The sequence below is a fragment of the Cryptomeria japonica genome, chromosome 7 (assembly GCF_030272615.1).
Source record: "Cryptomeria japonica chromosome 7, Sugi_1.0, whole genome shotgun sequence".
Taxonomy (NCBI): Eukaryota; Viridiplantae; Streptophyta; class Pinopsida; order Cupressales; family Cupressaceae; genus Cryptomeria; species Cryptomeria japonica.
This window is the reverse complement of record NC_081411.1, coordinates 506,865,256-506,878,516: the sequence shown is the minus strand read 5'-3', so window position 1 is coordinate 506,878,516 and position 13,261 is coordinate 506,865,256.

The following is a 13,261-nucleotide window of genomic DNA, read 5'->3' as shown; positions in this document are numbered from 1 at the left end:
AAATGACTTATGCACAGTCACCGGTATCTGGTACACTGACAGGATATAATGTTCACCAGCACTTGGAATGGCATGACAAACACCTAGTTATGTCGAAGACATCATTTGGACACTTTGTCTTGGAGAATTGTTTATTAGCATATTCGTATTTGCATATTTTCTATTACCGACAAATAGGTCCAGATCATTCATCGACAGGCTTGTCTATTCCAGATCAGCATGACACGCTATGGAGATATTTTATTATTGTTGTAAATGCATCAAGCTGACATGTTGAATCGATTATTGCATCAGATATTGTTTTATTTGTAAATTGATTTTATTGTAATATCCTTTAGATCTGACCTACTAAAATTGGTCTTAGGTTGTGATATAAATGTAAGATCTTATTTGTAAGATCAAGTGTGGAATGTGAAGGAAGAAATAATTTGGTATATGTGAGAATAAGCAGAGCTTTACACACAGAAATCATTTGAAGGTGAAACAAGGTTTTTGTGAAGACAATCAGAACTACACTGGTACTGAATCCAACATAGTAAGATGTTATTTTGAGCAGTACATCCGTATTGGATTTAACCATCCAATTGTAGTTAGTGTGACTCCTATTTGTGTTTGAGCAGTGAGCTCTAGGCGCTTGGCCTTTCTGCATGTGCAGACCCCATTTGTATACACATACTATCTGCAGTAGTATCATCTGATTGTGGGTAAGGTTTCCCACCATGGTTTTTCCCCTTACAACATTTCTACATACAAATATTGGTGTTATGTGTTGTGGATGTTATTGTCTTTCTGTTTCATGCATTAATCTTTACCAGAACTGTAATTAACTGATAAAACTGTCTACCGGCATAAAAGTTTGGTTTACTAGTATTAAGCATTAAAGTTGGTTAAGTTGTTTTGGTTTGAATTTATTTGACAATTGATTCACCCCACCCCCCGCCCCTCTCAGTTGTCCCCGGGACCTAACACATACCCTACTTGCGCGATCTCTCAAGTCCCTTGAGTCCAAAAAATTGTCAAACTTTGACAGACTGTTTCTTCAAATCTAGGACACATATGATTGATCTGTTTGAACCTATGGGGCTGTGTGAGGATCCTCTACAATGGACTATCTCAATTTCTGACGACTCGGATCCATTTTCAATTGGTAGCATTTTTTCGCCTGCTGCAAAAACTGTCAGTTGCATGCAATGCAAAGTTGCAAGATAGGCTAGAATTGATTTGGTTCATTGTGTGCACAAACTAACATCATGAGCATATCCATGTGGGCAGGTTTAAGCTAGACATGCTCCTCTCATGCATCCCAAAGCACCAGAATGTCGAGTCATACCCTACCAACGTGATCTCTCAAGTGCCTTGAGTCCAAACAATTGTTAAACTTTGATAGATTGTTTCTTCCAATCCAGAACACATATGATCAATTTGTTTGAACCTTTGGGGTCATGTGAGGCTCCTCTACAATGGCCTATATCAGTTTTTGATGACTCGGAGCTATTTTAAATTGGTAGCATTTTTTGCCTACTGCAAAAACTTTCAATTGCATGCAATGCAAAGTTGTAAGATAGGATAGAATTGATTCGGTTCATCATGTGCATAAAATGAAATCATGAGTGCATCCAAGTGGGTAGGTTTACGCTATGCATGCTCCTATTGTGCATCTCAAAATGCCAAAACATCAAGAGTCATACGCTACTAGCACGATCTCTCAAATGCCCTGAGTCCAAACAATTGTCAAACTTTGACATATTGTTTCTTCAAATACAAAACACATATGATCAATCCATTTGAACCTATGGGGTTGCATGAGGCTTCTCTACAATGGCATATCTTAGTTTCTGATGATGCAGAGCCATTTTCAATTGGTAGCATTTTTTTGCCTGCTACAAAAAATGTCAATTGCATGCAATGCAGGGTAGAATTGATTCGGTTCATCCTGTGCACAAACCGACGTCACAAGAATGTCCATGTGGGAAGGTTTACACTAGGCATGCTACTCTCGTGCATCCCAAAGTGTCGGAACATCAAGAGTCATACCCTACCGACGCGATCTCTCAAGTGCCTTGAGTCCAAAAATTGTCAAACTTTGACGAACTATTTATTCCAATCCAGGACACATATGATCAATCCATTTGAACTTGTGGGGTTGCATGAGGCTCCTCTACAATGTCCTATCTTTGTTTTTGATGACTAGGAGCCATTTTCTATTGGTAGCATTTTTTTGCCTGCTGCAAAAACTGTCAGTTGCATGCAATGCAAAGTTGTAAGATAGGCTAGAATTGATTCGGTTCATCCTGTGCACAAATTGATGTCATGAGCACATGTGGGTGGGTATTTTTACACTAGGCATGATCCTCTCATGCATCCCAAAGCACCAAAACGTCGAGAGTCATAGCCTACTGATGCAATCTCTCAAGTGCCCTGAGTCCAAAAAATTGTCAAACTTTGATGAATTGTTTCTTCCAATCCAGGACACATATGATTGATCTGTTTGAACCTGTGGGGTCATGTGAGGCTCCTCTACAATGGAATATCTCAGTTTTTGATGACTCAGAGCCATTTTCAATTGGTAGCATTTTTTTGTCCGCTACAAAAACTATTAGTTGCATGCAATGCAAAGTTGCAAGATAGGCTAGAATTGATTCAATTTTTCCTATGCACAAACCGATGTTAAAAGTACTTCTGATTGGGTAGGTTTATGCTAGGCATGCTCCTCTCTTGCATCCCAAAGCATCAAAATGTCGAGAGTCATACTCTACTGGCACGATGTACAAGTTGCTTGACAACTTTTTGACAACTTTTTTGACAATAATGATAATTTTTGCTCAAATTGTATCTAGACTCAGTCTATGACTCCTATGACCCGATAATGACTCAAATAATTATCCATGATTATACAAGAATAAAAAATGCTCATGATTGACCTTATCAATGATGGTCATGATTGACCTTATCACATCACATTAACTCAAAACATAGTCACATATTATTAAAAAATTTGCCTCTAAATATGGTCCAATTAGCTCTTGGCTATTTGAATATACAAAAAAATGTCTTACAAATCATCTCATGGGATTTTATACAAAATTTGGCATTACAATATGTGCGATTCAGCTCATCGCCATTTTAATATACAAAATTTGGCATCTAAATATGTACAAATAAGCTCATTGCCATTTAAATATACAAAATTATGCCCCTAAACATGTACAAATTGGCTCATGGGAATTTATATATACAAAAAATGATAATAGAACAATTCATCGATGATATATATAAAATTCTCAAAATCATTCTACTCTGAACCATAGAATCAATCAAGTGAGCCTTCAGGATCGAATCTAACCCATATTGTGTCAAGTATTGCCTCATGATTAGATTCATGAAATTTCCATAAAATCTTGTTATGAGGTCTACCACGATACTTCATGAAATGAATATTTTTTGCAACAACAAGGTTAGAGAAATGAAGAATATGTGTGTGTTTCAAAGTCCCCGAACAACCAAACATCATAATTCTTGATAAGGTATCTCCTAAGCCATGTTCCTGTCATGACAATAGACCCTATTGGGTACTCAATACCCTCTCTATCAATGATTATGGTTGTCAATTTTCTTTTAGGCTCAACACAACGATACAAATAGTAATTCATTCCTTCTTCATTGTTCTCTTATGCAACAGCTACATACACATGACTTGCATTTTATAAAGTGATAATTAATACCAAAAATAAAGTGTGATGTACAATAAAATAAACCAAAAAGAATACTTGTAAAAAAATTAACTCAAAAAATCACTTGAATCCACTAAGTCAAATACATGGTCAAAATCCAGTGATGTCTCCATCTGGCTCAATTGTAGTGCTTTGGGAATTTTATATGTATCAATGAGAACCAATGGTGTACAAGACCATTTGTCAACCCACTCTTGTGATTCACATTCTTGCCACAAACAATACATGCATGAAGAGAAAAAAACATACCATCTTTCTCGTATAAATTATTAGTGAACTTGCAGTTGAACTCATAAATGAGTGCATGTCACTCGATCCTGCAACTGTACAACAATCTAGATAGTTTTCAATGTTAGTTTTAGTGATCAACCAAAAATATCTATGAACCATTGACGTACCTGGATTACCTGTACCCACACCATCGCACAATTTTTTCTGCATCTATCAACTTAGCACCACCTTTGTACTTCAATTTTTCTCTAGCTAGGGCTCTTTTTACACATTCTCCTGCACCATTGTGATCTCCCTTACCATGTACATCCTCAGTGAAATTCCAAAAATGTTGTACACCGCTTGTCATATGCATCCTTGTCAACCAATAAAACATCCTTGCATTCTTGAATTGTGTGATGCAATTATCTGACCATATTAAGTGTCAGTTGTATTGTATGTTTCTTTCCTTTAAATTATCATAGAAAACTTTAAAGAATCCTTGTACAAACTGATGATAGAGTACAATCATAACTTATGTAGAAATGATACTCTCTTACAACCTTTCGATCCTCCTCTATGCTAACATCTGCATGCATGAATGTTATGTGTAAAAAAATAGAAACTTGTGTAGAATGATAATGCATAGACTGCACTTCATTTTGAGGTTGTAGTGTATAATTTTTAGCAAAATAAACGATAGAGACAATGGTGCCAAGAGGAAATGTGTCTTTACATAACTTGAATTTCTCATCTAACCATTGATCTCTATGTGTATGAATTATTACTCATAAACTAGTTTCTCTTGAAACATTTTCATAAATTCAGCTACATATATATAATTTTTCACTAACTCACATCTCTTCAAATCTTTTCCATCTTTAACTCCATATGTGATTGTCTTGTATTTTCCAAAAGAAACTAGTTTCCTCCCAATTTCATGTGTTCTCTCCAAATGTACACATCTAGGTAAATGTTGCAAGCCACCACATATAGCACAAGAACCTTCCAAACAAGGCATCTTATAATAAATACAACCATCATGTCTATTACATAGCACACTTGAAATAAATTCTCTTATCAACTTAGGAGGTTCTTGTATATTGTATTCCTGCAAAACATCGTTAGTGTGCAAAGTATAACAAATATGATGAAAAATATCATAGTGCATGGAAAATTCAATATGCATCATACAACAACACATGGTGTGTACATGATTAATTTAGTATAAAAAGGTTTTTCCATTTCAAAAAATCTTTGAGAAATTCTTATTTGAGGAAACTTTTCATGGAATCTTTCATAAAATTTTGTTTGAGTCATATCCAAATAGTGTTTGGCATGTGGCTCACAATTTGTAGACCCGATTTGCCTTCTAACAACATCTCTTTGGTTGGGTGAAACTCTTGTGTTGTCATGCCAAAAATTTTCAATTAATGTTCTTAGTGCATCAACAACAACCTTGTCTTTGCATGGTAGTCTACCCAAGAATGCCCAAAGAGAATTATTGTTAGGTTCCTCCATTTTTTCTCACCTCTGTAATGCTTTACTTAATGTTTTTCTACTAACTTTTAATGACTTACTTGTTTTTCTTATCAAACAATCTTTTTTTATTTTCTTGCTCATTATGGTTGATGTAATGACACGCTGAGTAATATTAGAATCTTTAATACACGATTTTGAACCAATAGCTTGATATGCATCAAATATGATTCTCACAATAGTTCTTTCGCTGTTACTTTCAGATGATCTTAGGCCTATAATTTTCATTGTCTCTCTAAAATTCAAATTTTTAATCATTTGAATAATTATTTGACATCTTGCGATTTGATATAAGTTTTCAAAATAGTTTTGCCATATTCTTTTAACCATTCTCCTACAAGTTCGTTCATTCATTTTATCAGGCATTGGCTTCAATATATTCTCATTAATGTCAATCAGATACTTTGGTTTCCTACGAATGATTCTAGGAGGTGTTAACATTGGGGAATTGTGTACATTCAATTCATCAACTAGAGCAGGTGTATGTTCATCATTTAATTGATTATTCAATGTGGTCTCTTCTTCAATTTCACTAGGTGCATTATGTTCATTTGATAGATCGAATTGAGATGTTGAGGATGACATACCTTCTTGTCCCATTGTTCTTATGTCACATAATTTCTTCATATGCTGCCTTTGTCTTTCCTTTTCAGCCTCTTGTTGTTCCATCATTCCTCACTTGTTCTTTCCCATGGTTGATATTGGTTGTCCTAAATAGAATCATATTACATATACATGTAAATAAAAGTTCATAAACAATCAAATAACCATAAATATGCATGTTATCATTATTTTTTTGAATCAAAACTATTAAACAATCACAATAATATTGACATAACTAATAAGAACAACAATTCAATCATTTGAAATCATACAAAAACAAAAAAATTCACTTACTTCTATGTATAAAATAGTGATAGAAGTGCAGACATAGTTGTAGTGGGGCCTTCAACGACCTCAAAAACTTCTAACGACTCTTGAGAAAATAAAACTGTCTAAGTACCGTGTATGCGCTATTAGTCCCTAAAATGTTGGCAAGCCCAACGATTTTTTTTTTTACCCTGTATGTGCTTAGAACTCGTAATTACTGCGTACGTGCTCCTACACCTTAAAAATGTTATGGAAGGGAAACAAACTAATAGGCTCAGTACCCTATATGCGCTATTTGTAGTAAAGAAATTGTGAAGGAAAAGGGAGGGAGGGAGAGGGAGAGAGGGAGAGAGGGAGAGGGAGAGAGAGAGATGGGGGGAGAGAGGGAGAGAGAGGGATAGAGGGAGAGGGAGAGGGGGAGAGAGGGAGAGAAGAAGAAGAGAGAGAGTGATGGGTATGGAGGAAGAGAGAAGGGGAGAGAGGGAGAGAGAGGTAGAGAGAGAGAGAGAGAGAGAGAGAGAGAGAGAGAGAGAGAGAGAGAGATGATGCACAATGGGTTTTGTACACTAATTCAAATGCTAAGTCTATCAAGAAAAGCATAGCCTCTCAAGCTCAAACTGTGAAACTTGGGATTATTAGGTCTATTGTTCATCCAAATGGTGACCACTACATGGCATACCTAATTGAAATACAACAATATAAAGCAAGGGAGATAAAGGGGGTAGGGATAGAGAAAGAGTGGGGAGGGAGAGAAGAAGAGAGAGAGAGGGATGGGATATGGAGGAAGGGAGAAGGGGAGAGAGAGAGAGAGAGGCACCCTGTACGCCCTTGAGAGGGGGAGAGAGGGAGACAATACACATACATACACACACATATGTGTGTATATATACTTAATATATTATATATATACATATATATATATTATATATTATATATTATATATATATACATATATTATATATACATATATATATTATATATTATATATTATATATATATATACATATATTATATATACAATATCATATTATACACACTCCCAAATTTTAAACAAAAGTAGCACATACGTGCTGTTTTAGCTTTCCTACCACATACGTGTTGTTTATAGTAAAGACAATGCATATGCACTTCTTATACCATAAGTACCCCATACACGTTTTTGACTATTTAGGCTTGGAAATAGGCCTGGATGACAAAGCTATGGGTTGGAAGTTTGATTTCCCTCTATTTACCTCTTTTTTGATGTGTTTTATTTTATCAACTTGGTTTCTCGACTTTGTCATCATCAGGTTTACACTTCATCAAGTGGGTATTTCTAAAATTACCACCATATTTTCACCCATCTTCTAAGATTTCTAACCATATAATTTTTTTAAAAATTTGAACAACAATAACATATTATTATTGAATTTCTTTTACCAGTGTCTCCATAGTTCTCACAGACATACATGTACCATTTTTTAATAAATTTTGATCTAATTATCCAAATTTTAAAAATATTATATATTATTGTAGTGCACTTGATTCTTTACAATTTAAAAAAAAAATTGTATTTTTAAATTTTTTTAGTGCAAGTTATGCTTTGTGCACGAATAGGGACCTAATTTTTAGGATGTGCTCGATTGAAAAAGTCATTAAAAAAAACTAAACAAAAAATTACAAAAAAAAAACACAATTCTAGTGCTCACTCTTAACTATCTTTTTGCCAAAATATTTGTCAAAATACTAAATCTAACCATGACTTTTTTGATGCGCACGTCAGACACTATGTTATATTTTTCAGAAAAAATTAGGGTCTATTTTTTGTGCATGAAGGATTTGACCCCCTTAATCTTATCCAATTTTGAAAATGTTTAGCAGTTGGGAAACTAGATTCAGATTACTACAACACTTGTTTTTTGATTATCTCCATATCTTGAGTGGATGACTTTCAAATTTTGCCTCCAAGTTCAGGTTCACCTTATTTCTGAAAAAAAGTGTCCACTTATACCCCCCTTTTTGACCACCATATTTGTGCACTTACCTTGGTATCTTATTAAACCCTAAAAAGTGTCACTTTGCAATCTCTGAAGGTAAATTTTGGTCCATATAGTCTCTAAGGAAGGAATCAAAATTGATCTTGAGCGATTTGAAGCCTTAAATAAGATTCTCATTCCTAAAATAGTAAAAGTCATTCAGTCTTTCTTTGGTCTGATTAATTTTGTTAGGAGATTTATTTCTAACTTTGATGAGATTGTTAAGCCAATTTCAAAGATGTTGAAGAAAGGAGATAAACTTGATTTTACATTTGAAGCAATAGATTCCTTTGCAACTATAAAGAAGGCTATTAAAGAAGCTCATGTGTTGACATTGCTAGTCTTTAGTAAGCCTTTTTAGATTTTTTCATTTGCATCCTTTCATACCATTGTTGTTGTCATGTTGCAAAAGAATAATGAAGGGTATGAGCAACCAATCTCATTCTTTAGCAATTCACTTCATGGAGTTGAGTTGAAGTATGATATTACTAAAAAGCAAGTCTATGCTCTCATGAAAGTTGTGAAGAATTTCAAGCCATACTTGGTAGGAGAACAAATAATTGCATGTGTCAAATACAACAATAAAAGATATGTTCATCTAATCAAAAGCTATAGGAACATAATGCAGATGGATAAACAAGATCCAAGAGTTCAACATTGATATTCAGATCACTAAATTGGTGAGGGGACAAGGTCTGGCAAAATTAATGGCAGAATCAAATTTAGAAGTGGCTCAAGTGAATAATATTGACACATGGAGGGATATAGTTTGTAGCATTGAGAATACTTCCTGGCATACTAATATAGTATACTTCCTTAAAAATATGAGGTGGCGGGATGGTATGAGTGAAAATCATAAGAGAAGACTCAAGCTTCAAGCATCTAAGTATGTTCTTATTAATGGAGATTTATTTTGGAAGGATAAGGATCGTGTTCTATAGCTATGTCTAGATGAAGGATGATTTAATTCCACCCTTAGGGAAATGGATGAAGGACTATGTGGATGATATTTCTTAGTAAAAACTACAGCCCACAAGATATTGAGGGCTAGCTATTATTGGCCAACAGTATTTACTCATTCTCATCAATATGTTAGAAAGTGTGAATTATCACACCATATTTTTTTTCGCAAACTCAAGTACCAAGTTGCATTACCTCTAAGACAAATGCAGGTGCGCCATTCCATCAGTGGGGGATTGACTTTATAGGGGAGATATATGATAAATCTAGTGGAGGACATAGGTGGATTTTGGTAGCCACATATTACTTCACAAAAAGGGTGGAAGCAATTCCCACAAAATAGGCCACTAGTAAAGTGGTAATAAATTTCTTGATGGAAAATTTCATTACACGCTTTGGGGTTCCTGTCAAGCTTATCATGGATAATGGGATGTGTTTTTTATCAAAGTAATTTAAAGAATTTTGTAAATTATATGGTATAACACTTTCATACTCCTCACCCTATCATCCACAAGGTAATGAATAGGCCAAGTCAAGTAATAAGAGTATATTGAAGATAATCAGAAGGATACTTGAAAATAATGAAAAAGCTTGGGATTCCAAATTAAGACTGTCCATATGGGCTGATAGGATAACATTAAAAAAGGCTAATGTGAAGCCCACTTTTGAGCTAGTATATGGAACTCGGGCTAGAATACCAATGCCCAACTTGTTACCTATGTATAATTTTATTCTGTAGGAGGACTTGGATATCCCTGAAACTATGGAAGAAAGATGGAGTAGTTGGTAGAGTTGGATGAAATCAAGGTTGAAGCATAAAAAAAGAATACCAAGATGCATCAGTGTTGTCCTCAATTTCAGCATGGCCAAAATCATGAGGCAACCCTATGAAACTGGTCTATTTCGTACCTTAGAACCTCCGAGAGAGCTTGATTGACTCTGTCGGTTAGCTCATTAAGCTTTTCGCTTTTCGTTTTTATTGTTTTCTAACATCTTTAGATCTATAGTTTTTCTTGTAGGTCGGACTTTAAAGTTTGACCTACATGATTCCTTATTTTTAAAGGTAATTGCACATCGGACTTTAAAGTCCGATGTGCAAAGGTTCGGTTTTATTACCTGCAAATCGGACTTTAAAGTCCGACCTACAGGTCATCCTTCCCCTATAGTTTGAACTTTAAAGTCCAATTTGCAGTTTGTCTGGTCAAAAGTTGCATGTCGGACTTTAAAGTCTAACTTGCAAGGGTTTTATTCCTACATGTCAGACTTAAAGTTCGACATGCACTGTGTAATTGGTAATTAATGGTCGCATTTATTGCTAATTTAGGAGATTATTTTTAAAATTTTGGAGATTATTTCTTCATTCTCGTTTGTGAATTCTCCTCTGTGCGTTCCCTCCTCCTTTCTCCTCCATTTTCACTCACTGGTCTTGCGGATTTATCGAATCTCCATCAGATTTTTATTCATCATGGTGGATTGAGATAGGTTTTTGTTCTATTTTTTATTTATTCCTTTCGGGGTTTTCCCCTGCATTAGTTTCTCTTTAGGTTTTCTGTTGGTTGGAGGCATATCAGACATTAAATTCCATTTTTTTCCCCTCTTCCCTCACTTGCACGATGGGTTTTAAAACCCGATCCACAGGCTGTGTGCGGAGATCTCTCTGCATATCGGACTTTAAAGTCCAATATGTAGGAGGGTAAATCTCACATATTGGACTTCAAAGTCTGATATGTGAGAGGAGATTATCTAATTAACATGTCGGGCTTTAAAACCCGACATGTCAATCGGTCACCCTTCTATTGCACATTGAAATTTAAAGTCCGATGTGCCGGTCTTTCCAATGATTTTACTCCAACTTGCACAGTCCAATGTGCTAGTGATATTTTCCCCCAACTTACACATCAGACTTTAAAGTCTGATGTGCTAGTGATTTTTTCCCCCAACTTGCACATCGAACCTTAAAGTTCGATATGCCAATGTTTTTTCCCAAATTTGAACATCGAACTTTAAAGTTTGATATGCAAGTAAATATGTTTTATCTTTTCACATCGGACTTTAAAGTCTGATGTGTAAATTTTAACGCCTAAGGTACAGATTGAACTTTTTTCCCCGACCTGCCTTTTCTAACAGTTTTCTCCCAAGCTTGTTTTGAGTTTGATTTTTCGATCTGATTGATAAAATTTGATTTTATTGATGATGATAACTATCAAACGAGCTAATCCTCGATGTTGAATGCAGTCATTTGAAAATATCAAGGCCCTCTCACGACAAATCAGAGCCTTCTTTGAGTCAGTTGGAATCTTCTCCAGGTAAAACATCAGCAAAGAAGATGAAGTACAAGTATGATAAGTACTTGAATTTGTACCCAAAAAGTTCAGTAGATTACAACATCAAGGAGATCAAAGATACAGAAATTGGACATGTCAGTATGCAGGAGTTTATTGATCGAGTTGAGAAAGCTCTTGCCCACCTAACAAACCTGATCAAATTCGAGTTGCATAAATATGGTTCCTTCCTAGTTGTAGCTCATGATCCAGATTTTGTACTTGCAGTAGCAGATCACTTCAATCCGAATACAAGTCAGGTTAGGGATGCTGATCAAAATGTGAGCATAACTCTAGATAGTGTTTTCTTCAATAGTTTTTTCAAAGGTTCTTCAGTCAAGGAAGTAGCCGACATTTCTCAAGAAAGTGCTCAGGAGTACTATGAGAAAAATGAGGTCAAATGCAAGAAAGTGATCAATATTGTGTACCTCTTTACTGCCAGAAATTCTACCATCTCCCGATGGCCCGAGTATTTTCGTAGGAGTGACTTCAATGAGGAGTACAACGATATGGTCACCATGTTATCAAGAGTGAAGGGTTTAAAGGACTCTCATTACTTTCAAAGATGGATGTGTTATTACATAAATATAATCAGGAAAGGGGCTGCTAGGATTGATTGGGGTGAGCAGATCAGTGATGCACTCTGCACACAGTTGAAAGAAGTCAAAGTGACACTGAAATTTTATATGACTTCTTACCTGGTTTATGTAGTCACTTCCATGAGGCAATATCTAGTTTTGTCTATTAAAGGTGATAGGAGATTAGTGCATGTCAGGGAATACTATGATCAACTCACAATCAAGAATCAAGGTAACCACTTTAGAAGAGTTAATGATGCATTCTTTCCTGTGTGAAGTGCATGTTTGATAAAATCTTGCAGAAGAAAAGATTATCAGAAGCTACACATAATAGGTTGTCTCATTTTGGATGCGTTTTTCTTTAGTTCCCAACATTCACTTACATCTGGATCAGATGTTTCTAAGGTGAACCCTTCATTCTACTAAGGTATCCTTCTGATAAGATCATTCTCATGGAGTTGTGTCGACAACTAATCTATGTGCATGAAAAGCAATCACAAGCATATAAGACCGGGTTGAAGTTCCCAGAATCTATTGGTAGGTACTCAGTTCTAACTAACACCAAAGCCAAGAACATGGAGGAAGAAATGAAATGGAATACTATGAGAAGATTCAAGGCACGAAATAATTTTGATTTTCGTGGCATGAAGAAAAATCTCAAGAGGAGTTACACCCATGTTTTATAGGCTTGAGGATGTATGCGCGGATTGCAAAGATGAAGAAGATATAAGAAGGATGAATTTAAATCGTCTTGCCCTAGAACAGATTGAAAACTTGGATTTGGCAAAGATCCCAATGACCATTGAAGACACTAAAGACATAATAGACCCAGTCTATTACGAAAAGAAGATTGCCAACTCTCCACTTCCATTGGTGTAATGGTCAAAAAAGGAAAATAAGTCTATCACTCAAAGAATCTCTCCTATTTTGGCAAAAACTAATGCATGGTTGTTAAAAAAAATCTTAGAATGAAACAGTTTCCTGCTAGTTCTGCAGATGATGATAATAGTGATGGCCCAATTGGTAAGACAACTATG